General features: G+C 39.3%; 1 protein-coding gene across 2 annotated transcripts in view; it reads left to right on the top strand.

The window, feature by feature from the left end:
- The first annotated feature begins 366 nt into the window (after nt 1-366).
- Nucleotides 367-10,848, top strand: part of mafgb (v-maf avian musculoaponeurotic fibrosarcoma oncogene homolog Gb) — a 23,456-nt gene continuing 12,974 nt past the window's right edge. Inside the window, exon 1 of one of the 2 annotated variants that reach the window (XM_059537627.1) lies at nt 367-494. The gene's annotated coding sequence lies outside the window, so the exon portion shown is untranslated. Of the gene's footprint in view, nt 495-1,398; nt 1,673-10,848 lie in introns of those variants that run through there. The other variant, XM_059537628.1, reaches the window with a different exon arrangement.

The raw sequence follows: 10,848 nt of genomic DNA, 5'->3' as shown, positions 1-10,848 counted from the left end.
TTATTTATTTATTACATTTATTTAAAAATATCCATGAGTTGAAATCATGAATAAGAATAATTCACCAAAGCAACAGTTTTCTTGAAAGGAGACGCGCTCTTGTAACCATAGCAACAGCAGCAGATTCCGATATCACCAGTCTTTAGCCTTGCTTTACCTTAGAAACAAATATACTCACGCTCATTTAAGCGACATTTTAAGTGGCGTTTGTAAATATGCTGTGCTTAATGTATTTGGTATCAAACATGCTGGCAACATGTCTCTGAGCGCTCAGTTTGCGCGTGTTCCTTTAAGAGTCGCGCTGGCGTTGCGTAGATCCTTCATGAATGAAACCACGTGACCAAAGCAAATCATATGACGCCTGGCTTCAGCGCGAGAGAAAGAGGATCAACACGGTCACAAATTCACTGACAACCGCGACAAACTCCCGCCGGATTCTCTTCGGTTCCACCGTTCCCGCCATCCGCTGCTCCGGACGGTTCCTGACGCTTTCGGTGAGTGCGTCGTTCCTCGCGGCGTTTCCAAACGCGCTGAAGTTGCGCTCGGAGTGTTTTGCTGAGTGTGCGCGACACTGCGTGTGTGTGTGTCAGTTTCTTTTTATAGTGCAGAACACGAACCATTTACAAATACATTCAACACATGAGGCACTGAATACAGAATAACATTCAGAATAATAGTGTTAAATTAAAATAATTAATGAGTGATATTATTTTAGATTTTGTTCAAAAAATTAAACTGTCAAGAAAGGTATGTAGGCTATTTAATTTTTTTTTTTAAATATGTCAGCGATTTACTTTTTGGTTTAATTTTTTGGCAGCGTCACAAATGAAGTTTTGATATATTTACGATAGGAAGTTTACTGAATATCTTCATGGAACATGATATTTACTTATTATCCTAATGCATAAATTAAGAAAAATGTATAATTTTGACCCATACAATGTATTGTTGTCTATTGCTACAAATATATCTGTGCTACTGATGACTGCTTCTGTGCTGCAGGGACACAGATGTCAGCGTTTTACTTTTTGGTTTCATTTTTGCAGCATCTCTAGTTAATTTATTGCATGTCAGCTTTACTATTTAATTATTTATAAATATCCCATTCCCCATTGTAGTAGTAGTTGTATATTATATTAAGTTGTTGTATATTTAGCCATAATAACGCAGTTGTGTTAATATTACATAAGTTTATTAATCTATATATTGTTTACTGTAAGCATCAGCGCTCGTATGTGCGCGCGTTTGTCGTCTGTCTGGGAAAGCGACGTGACGCTTCGCGTGTGTTAAAGCGGGACACGCGTTTTAAAGGGCTCGCGGTGCTGATTCATCACGATCGGGGCTTCCTCACACTCACACACACACACACACACACACACACACACACACACACACAGCCATGATGACAGCGAGCAGACAAAGGGCTCGTCGATACACACTCACACACCCCGATCCGTGATCAGTCGCCGGTTCTGATCGGTTCTCATCGGCTCTGATCGTCGCTTTCCATTTGAAACGCTTGCAGAAATCATTCGGCTCGCGTTATATTTATAGAGAGAGTGTGTAAGTGCTTGTGTGTGTGTCTCCTCTAGTCAGCCAGAGGTTACACAGCCACACAAACGCGCGGATCCGTGAGGAACCGAACCTGCAGGTTCATCGGAACCGGATCGAGGTGCGTTAATCTTTCTCGCTTTTGTCTGTTTTTCACCCTCAGTAAAACTGTACCATGATGGTATCAGGTGGTAAAACCATAGTACTTTTGACAAATACCATGGTGTTGTGTCATAGGTTCACTTACCAACATAATTTTAGGCACCTGTCACGTTCCGAATCGTTCCATCGTTTTGCTGTAGAAAGTACAAAAAGTACTCAGGTATGGTGCCGCAATATTTTGATAACCTATATATATTTACGATGTTATAGCCTACTTAAGATAATACTATGTTGATTTCGACATGTCAGATTTTGTGGCGAAACTAGTTTTATTCAGCATTTATTGTTTGTTTGTCGCTTCATCTGTAACTGACAGTTGACGGTTGACGGTTGGATTTTGTTTCCGCGCGCGCGCTTTGAATCGCTAAATGGGCGCGATTTCAAATCAGCGCCGCGCGAATAATCGCACCAGTGGCATTAAGAAGGGAGATGCGAGATGCTGATTCATCAGTCGCTGATATTAGCTTGATGTGAGCCCGTTAACCGGGGCGTCATGGCAACACGGCACACCGGAGCGCGCGAAACCGGGCAGCTTTCGAGGCACGGGGAGAGCGCGTGACGGTGATGGCTTTATCATTGCACTGATGCTTTCAGCTTACACAGACGAATAACATAGATTATATTCAATATATAACGAGTTTTTAGAATGTTTGAAGTTGAGTGCATTTATCAGAATCTTTGCTCTTATTCAGGGAAGATGATCTTTTTGGAATAGCTGATTTTTTGTTGCTTGTGTATTTATTGCGGGCTTGTTCCGAATCAGCAGCATTTTTGTCCATCACAGATAAAACGTACTGACTTGGTTCATATGAAAATATTTTTATTAAAGTGAGAACTTTTTTGGGGATTTTAATGGAATACTTATTTATTTTTTATATCACATTTTGCTACATTTTAACCTGATATTTCATGAAAGATAATATTTTTGAATCATATTTTTCTATATTTTAACCTGTTTTTTAATTGATTTTTTTTTATATAATACAATATTTGTTCATCTTAAGCAAATTTTTCAAGGAAGGGCACCTTTTTATATCATATCTTCCTATGTTTGAATCTGATTATTCATGGAAGATAACCTTTTTATCATATATCATTTCATAATTCGATTTGTATTTAAGATATTTTTTGTTAGAAAATATTTTGCTACATTTTAACCTTATTTTTTAATTTAGGCTTTTTTTAAATTTGATTTTATACCATATTTTGCTACATTTGAACCTGATTTCTTATGAAAGATATTTTATGTTGGGTTTTTTTCTTATCATATTTCGCTACATTTAACTAGTAAAAAAAAACAAAACATTTTTGCATGTATTTTCTCACATCATGCTTGCTCAATTTTAATAATTTTTTAAACTTTTTTTTCAAAATTTTCTGCATTTTAACAATTTTTTTGTATTAAAAAACTGTAGTAGCTGGCAAGGCATTAAACAAACAATAATATTCCAATGTAGAAACATGTCTAGGTGTTCAAAACTGCTGCTGTTTGTTTATCATATTCATATACAAATACACACTGCTTCTCCTAGTGAGATTTGTGTAACCATGTAAATCCATTTAGACCCTTTTAAGAGCCTGTTTACATCATTAACCGGAAATCTCCCAATAACAGTTCCAGCTAATTGTGATATTTGTGCAATTAGAGTCTGAAGCGCAGTGCTGGAGCAGTGTAATCTGATCAGGACTGAACATGGGCTCGGCCTGCTCTTAAACCAGCTCATGAGTGAAATCTGCTGATGTCGAGAGCGAACGAGAGCAGGATTGAAGTTGTGGTGAACAGGAGAGTTTTTTTTTACTTTAAGGCATTCTGTGAAAGTGCTGAGACGACCAGAAACAGCCTCTCGTCTGACAGATGGTGTTAGCTCCAGTTCCTGGTGATCTTGGTGCTCTGAGAGCGTCGTAATGCCACGATGATGATGCTGATGTCGGAAGTGACTCGAGATGTGTTGGCCTTAGGGGTTACTCTTTAAGTGAAGGTGTAAAGAGATGGTTTAAACGGTGTGATGATGAACGAGAGAGGGCTGAATGCTGCACTTGCAACTTTTTTTCAAATGCGAGACTTGCATCACCAAAAGAAATGCGATCGTTTGCATTTACAGTAAATGTTTTGCAACAGATTGCAGTTTCTGTTCTTCCTCTTTTTTTACTAACAGGTAGTTTTTCTCCTTTTTTTCTTTCTTCCCCCAGCAGAATACTCTTCCTCTTATTCAGAGCGATGCGGCTGCATTAGCTGTGTGTGTGTGTGTGTGTGTTGTAGAGAAGGCTGAGCTGCGTTCTGTGTGTTTGAGGACAATGTTCATATCAAGCCTGTTTGATCACATCAGTTTCTCTGAACAAAAGATCTTTCCATCCTGTTAAAATGTATGTTTTAGTCCAAAGAGCATTACACATTTTTATTTTATTTTATGCATTACAGTAAAAGAAGTTAGGTTGAGAAATGCACTTTTTACAGTGCAGTAAGTTATTAAACAAGCTTTTTAATGTTTAAATTTTTTCATTCATGGTGTAAGATTACAGTAAAATAAAAAGGTCCAAAAATCAATTAAAAATCAGAAGAAAATTGTAAATAGTCATTTTCATTTTTTTACATTTATTTAGTAAAAAAAAGTATGTAAATTTAAAATACATATTTATAGTATTTAGTATTGTGTCTAAATTTAGCTCTGCGCATGTTCTTGAGCGGCATTATGAGATTCACCACATACGTGCATCTCAACAGGAAGTCAATTACATCTGTTCTATTTTGTGCAAACATCCTTAATTTATCAGAGACGGATATTTTTAACAGGAAGTTGTCAGTGTGAGTGATGTGTGTGTGTGTGTGTGTGTGTGTGTGTGTGCTGAGGACAGGTGTCCTTCAGAAAGTCTCTCTCTCTCTCACCGTTCCTCTGTTTAATAAATATCTCTCGCTCAAGCTTATGAGGACAAATGAACAATGTTCAGTATTCAGTGCAGGAGATGAGCCTGAGATTTATTACCTTCTGTGGGGGAATCGTTGAGCTCTCACCACACACACACACACACACACACGCACACGCATGCATGCATGCAGAGCAGCAACAGTTTGATGTTTGTGTTTGCAGGTTGAATTCACACATATTAGCCTTGATGTGTGTGTGTGTGTGTGTGTGTGTGTTTGTGGGCAGATCTGGGTGGAGGGTTGATGAAACTCCAGGAAAGACGTTGAGCTGTATGTGTGTGTGTGTGTGTGTGTGTGTGTGTGGCAGGTGCTATAGAGTAAACACAATCGTGATCATTAACCACTGCATGCATGTGTGTGTGTTCATCTTCATGAGTGTGTGTAATAGCGGCGGTCAGACAGAGAGAGATGAAGGTTATTTGAGGTCAGTGTGTGTGAATCTACAAGCTCCACACATACACAGTTTTCTCAGTTAATGTAAAAAAGAGGCAAAAGTGTGTGTGTGTGTGTATAGATCAATGGAGTCTATTTTTAATGGCCTCTTTGAGGAATGATGAAATCCGCTGTAAGATACAGCTCAAGTATAGTAAGGCAGCGCCTCAGAACAGTGGCTCAGTTAAAGACAGACGCCGTGGGAATCACACACAAACCACTGCAGTCCGGACGCCAGAGAACCAGAGCACGAGCACAAACAAACCCTTCACACCATTACAAACAGATATCAGTATATATACATTGCTAGTTTGATTGTACAGTGGTTGTTAACTGGATGTGACTCGGGTCCTGCTTTAAATCAGCTGGATTTTTATCCATATTTTAATCTAGTTTTACTCCTGCTGCATAATGACCAGTCGCAGTTATTTTGCTCGAAAAGCACTGATCACGATTGTCATCTTTTGAGAAATTGCATCAGAATTATTGTACTTTGACCGATGCTTTATTTGACTTCATTTAGTGTTCTGATTCTTTTAATATGATCAGAAATATAAACACAATCTCTCAAAAGCAGAGATAGAGACAAAAGGCTTGTGTTGTGGCACAGAAGTGCATTTATTCAGCAAACAATTCAGTGGAGATCATGTTTAGATTTATTACAGCTCGCCACGACAAGGTTTGATTGTAAAGATAAATGCAATGTAGAAAATATAGATTTAAGAGAGAATCTCTGATGTCTGGTAACCATAAACTCTCAAAGTAAAAAATAATTTATTTTTAAACTACACTCTTAAAAATAAAGAAGAACCTTTCTGTCTAAATGGTTTTATAAAGAATGTCTACGTTTCACAAAAGGTCTCTCAGATGTTTGATTTCCCTGCAATTACAGATTTCGCAAATAAAGTTTAAAGATAATCATCAAGGCTTTGCATTCATAGGAAAGTTTTCTTGGAAGCGTGTCTGCCGCAGTGAAGTATGGATATTCATAATGTCTCTCGCACTCTTTCCATCAGTTGATGGCGTTCCTGGTTTGCCTGGAGTTACACGCAAGGACGATGTCTTCCAGTTGCATCATCCCGGCTGCACTTTGCTGCAGTTTTTACCCGCAGTGTTGAAGAGTTGCTCGCTCTTGCAATCTCCACACGCCCCAAACGAACCTCCGAAACAGTGAAATCCAGACAGGAGACGAGAAAGAGCGCTTCTTTTGAGATTCACCTGTTTGGGCAGGTGTGGCGTTTGCTCTGAGCGTTTGTTTGAAAGCTAATGGCGTTAGGATGAAGCGCTCATCATCTCACACTAATGTGTCTCTACACACACACTCCAGAAGGGCACAAGAGGAGGGAAACGAGCTCGTTAGTGAAGGCGAGACGGCCGTCACACCTGTCCAGAACGCAGTGAGACGAGTCAAGTGTCCCAAATGTGAAAAACATCCTGACACATCGTCGTTTGTGTTTTGCTTCAAAACGAAATGCTTCATATATATGTATATAAATGTGTCCCTGGAGCACAAAAGCAGTAGAAATAGACAACAATACATTGTATGAGTCACAATTAAACATTTCTCTTTTATGCCAAAAATCATTAGGATATTACGTAAAGATCATGATCTACGAAGATATTTAGTAAACCTCCTACCGTAAATATATCAAAACCTCATTTGTGATTAGTGATATGCATCGCTAAGAATTCATCTGAACAACTTTAAAGATGATTTTCTCAATATTTAGATTTTTGTGCTCCCTCAGATTCCAGATTTTCAAATAGTTGTATCTCAGACAAATATTGTCCTCCGAACAAACCACACATCAATGGAGAGATCATTTATTCAGCTTCAGATGCATAAATCTCATTTTCAAAAACCCTTTTGACTAGTTTTGTGCTCCAGGGTTATATATGTATTAACTTGTGGATGCATTAGTGAACTCGGCTGTGCTAGTCATAAAGATATAACTCTGTGGAAGCATTCTTTCCATAACAACGCTCTGAAACATGGCATACTGTATTTGTTCTGCACATATTGTCCTTAGTGGAACCTTCCTGTTCAGATGAAATGAACTGCCCCAAGAATGTTGTTTTTAATATAAATCACTAATATATATAAACAACATCTAATATATAACAATATTTCAAATAAATAAATGAATAAATAAATAAATAAATCTTAGAAACTACAGTATCCCACAGTAAAAAAATTAAAATATTAGGTCAATAATAATAATAATTTAGGTCAGATCATTTCTGATATAATTTCGTAGATTTTGGGGTGTACTACTAACCCTTTAATAAAAAAGAAGGCCATATTTATTTCGATTTCAATTTTCTTCTTATGGAAGTACATAGATTTTCTCTTCATATTTTAATATGTTTCTCATCATGAAGATAGCTGTAGTAGCTTCTGTCTCGTCTGTCTTGTGTGTGTCTCGTCTGTCTCATGTGTGTCTCATCTGTCTTGTGTGTGTCTCGTGTGTCTCATCTGTCTTGTGTGTGTCTCGTCTGTCTTGTGTGTGTCTCGTCTGTCTCATGTGTGTCTCATCTGTCTTGTGTGTGTCTCGTGTGTATCTCATCTGTCTCGTGTGTGTCTCGTCTGTCTTGTGTGTGTCTCGTGTGTGTCTCATCTGTCTTGTGTGTGTCTCGTGTGTGTCTCATCTGTCTTGTGTGTGTCTCGTCTGTTTTGTGTGTGTCTCATCTGTCTTGTGTGTGTCTCGTGTGTGTCTCATCTGTCTTGTGTGTGTCTCGTCTGTCTTGTGTGTGTCTCGTCTGTCTCATGTGTGTCTCATCTGTCTTGTGTGTGTCTCGTGTGTATCTCATCTGTCTCGTGTGTGTCTCGTCTGTCTTGTGTGTATCTCGTATGTATCTCATCTGTCTCGTGTGTGTCTCATCTGTCTTGTGTGTGTCTCGTGTGTGTCTCATCTGTCTTGTGTGTGTCTCGTCTGTCTCATGTGTGTCTCATCTGTCTTGTGTGTGTCTCGTGTGTATCTCATCTGTCTCGTGTGTGTCTCGTCTGTCTTGTGTGTGTCTCGTGTGTGTCTCATCTGTCTTGTGTGTGTCTCGTGTGTGTCTCATCTGTCTTGTGTGTGTCTCGTCTGTCTCGTGTGTGTCTCATCTGTCTTGTGTGTGTCTCGTGTGTGTCTCATCTGTCTTGTGTGTGTCTCGTCTGTCTTGTGTGTGTCTCATCTGTCTCGTGTGTGTCTCATCTGTCTTGTGTGTGTCTTGTCTGTCTTGTGTGTGTCTCATCTGTCTTGTGTGTGTCTCGTGTGTATCTCATCTGTCTCGTGTGTGTCTCATCTGTCTTGTGTGTGTCTCGTCTGTCTCATGTGTGTCTCATCTGTCTTGTGTGTGTCTCGTGTGTGTCTCGTCTGTCTCGTGTGTGTCTCATCTGTCTTGTGTGTGTCTCGTGTGTATCTCATCTGTCTCGTGTGTGTCTCGTCTGTCTTGTGTGTGTCTCATCTGTCTCGTGTGTGTCTCATCTGTCTTGTGTGTGTCTTGTCTGTCTTGTGTGTGTCTCATCTGTCTTGTGTGTGTCTCGTGTGTATCTCATCTGTCTCGTGTGTGTCTCATCTGTCTTGTGTGTGTCTCGTCTGTCTCATGTGTGTCTCATCTGTCTTGTGTGTGTCTCGTGTGTATCTCATCTGTCTCGTGTGTGTCTCATCTGTCTTGTGTGTGTCTCGTCTGTCTCATGTGTGTCTCATCTGTCTTGTGTGTGTCTCGTGTGTATCTCATCTGTCTCGTGTGTGTCTCGTCTGTCTCGTGTGTGTCTCATCTGTCTTGTGTGTGTCTCGTCTGTCTTGTGTGTGTCTCGTGTGTATCTCATCTGTCTCGTGTGTATCTCATCTGTCTCGTGTGTGTCTCATCTGTCTTGTGTGTGTCTCGTTAGTCTTGCGTGTGTCTCGTGTGTGTCTCATCTGTCTCGTGTGTGTCTCATCTGTCTCGTCTGTCTTGTGTGTGTCTTATCTGTCTCGTGTGTCTTGTGTGTGTCCCATGTGTGTGTCTCGTCTGTCTTATGTTTGTCTCGTGTGTGTCTCATCTGTCTCGTCTGTCTTGTGTGTGTCTCGTTTGTCTCTTGTGTGTCTTGTGTGTGTCTCATCTGTCTCGTGTGTGTCTCGTCTGTCTTGCGTTTGTCTTGCGTGTGTCTCGTCTGATCGGATTGAGTCTCTGTGGTCCTCTTTGTGCTTCTCTCCTCTCTCTGTGTGTTATTTATGTGTCTGTGTTTGTGCTGACCTGCGACAGAGCGGGAGGGGAAATAAGATTTAGTTAACTTATCTGTGTGTGCCTCCAGAACAAAATTAACCCACGAGTCTCTCTGCTTGAAAAAGCCCTTACTGTAAGAAACGGGCCTTGTTTCCTGACAGAGCAGTTTTTCTGCTGCAGTGAGGAGATTTCTCTTACACTACCTGAGACGCTTTCTCTCCTCGTTCTCTCGTCTTTCACTCGTCTAATTACACCTTTGAGTTTTCCTGTCGCTCTCACGCTGATGCTTTTACTTTTCTTCTCTCCATCTCATCCTCTCGTAGAGTTTCTCTTCGTGTTTCTCGTTCCAGACTCATGTCTCTGATATTTGTCTCCAGATGATGAAATAACAGACACGTTTCTCTTGCCTTGTTTTTTTTTCTTCTGCAGTGTTTATGTTTGTTTGCTGATAGTGAGTTTACTTTGATTATTTACCTTTACTGTCCCTGCTTTCGTTTTAATGTTTGATACACAGGTGTACAGTTGTAAAATCACAGGGTTGTCATTTAGGGTTATATGGAGAATTTTTTCATGTTAAACTTTGTGTATGTCCTTCTGACCACTTACCTTTACAATTATAGTAATAATTTTTAATATAATATTTTTTAACTACATATTTACTGACTTTTTAACAAGATACAAATTACACAAAACTCCTACCCAAACTTCACAGCGTTTTCAGCTTCAAGGGAATCACTATTTCAGCTAGACAGTTATTGTAATCAAATAAATGATGTAGAATAATCTAATGTAATAAATAAAACATTTTCCCAGTTTTTAAATTAAAGCAAAGAATAGTCATATTTAAAGAGATATTCCACCCAAAATTAAATTTCTTTCCTCTGTTGAACACAAAAGCAGATATTCTGGAGAATGTGGGTAACCGATCAGTTTTGGTTCCCGTTGACCTTCAGTGTATTTTTTTTGTCAATATAACAGAAGTCAATAGGAAACGAAACAATTAGGTTACTGACATTATTCAGAATATCTTCCACAGAAGAAAGAAAGTCACACAGGTTTGAAAATGCATGACAGCGAGTTAAAACAAAATAATAATGTTTGGTTGGAATAGCCCTTTAATGATGTGTTTAGGAATCGTAATGTCTAAATAAAGAGCAGTGAACTGCGTCTGCGAGCTGCTGAAGCTCCTGCAGCAGAACCTTGTCTAATTGCAGGTTTTCTTGCGTCGGCTGCTGAGTTCAGTTCTCCAGCCCCCCCGCCCTCCGCTCAGATTTGTTGAAGAGGCAGTTTAGACCCCAACACCCCCCCCCCCCCCTCTCTCCCTATGTATATATCTCATCATCCCTTCTTTTTCTCACTCACAGTTTGGCTTTTCTGGTTGTTTTCGGACTGGTTTGTTAAACTAAGTGATTGCAGATGATTAATATATACTGATACTAATACTACTAATAATAAATATCCTGAATGTTGTGATGATATCTGTGATACTCTCATGGCAAACACAATAGCATACAGAAGGCTTAAATAATATAAAGCTACAGGGTTTTTTAACTATGGCTCTTTGACAAGGTTTTTCTTTAATCTTTTAA

The sequence above is a fragment of the Carassius carassius genome, chromosome 44 (assembly GCF_963082965.1).
Source record: "Carassius carassius chromosome 44, fCarCar2.1, whole genome shotgun sequence".
Lineage (NCBI taxonomy): Eukaryota > Metazoa > Chordata > Actinopteri > Cypriniformes > Cyprinidae > Carassius > Carassius carassius.
This window is presented reverse-complemented; position numbering and strand designations above follow the sequence as displayed.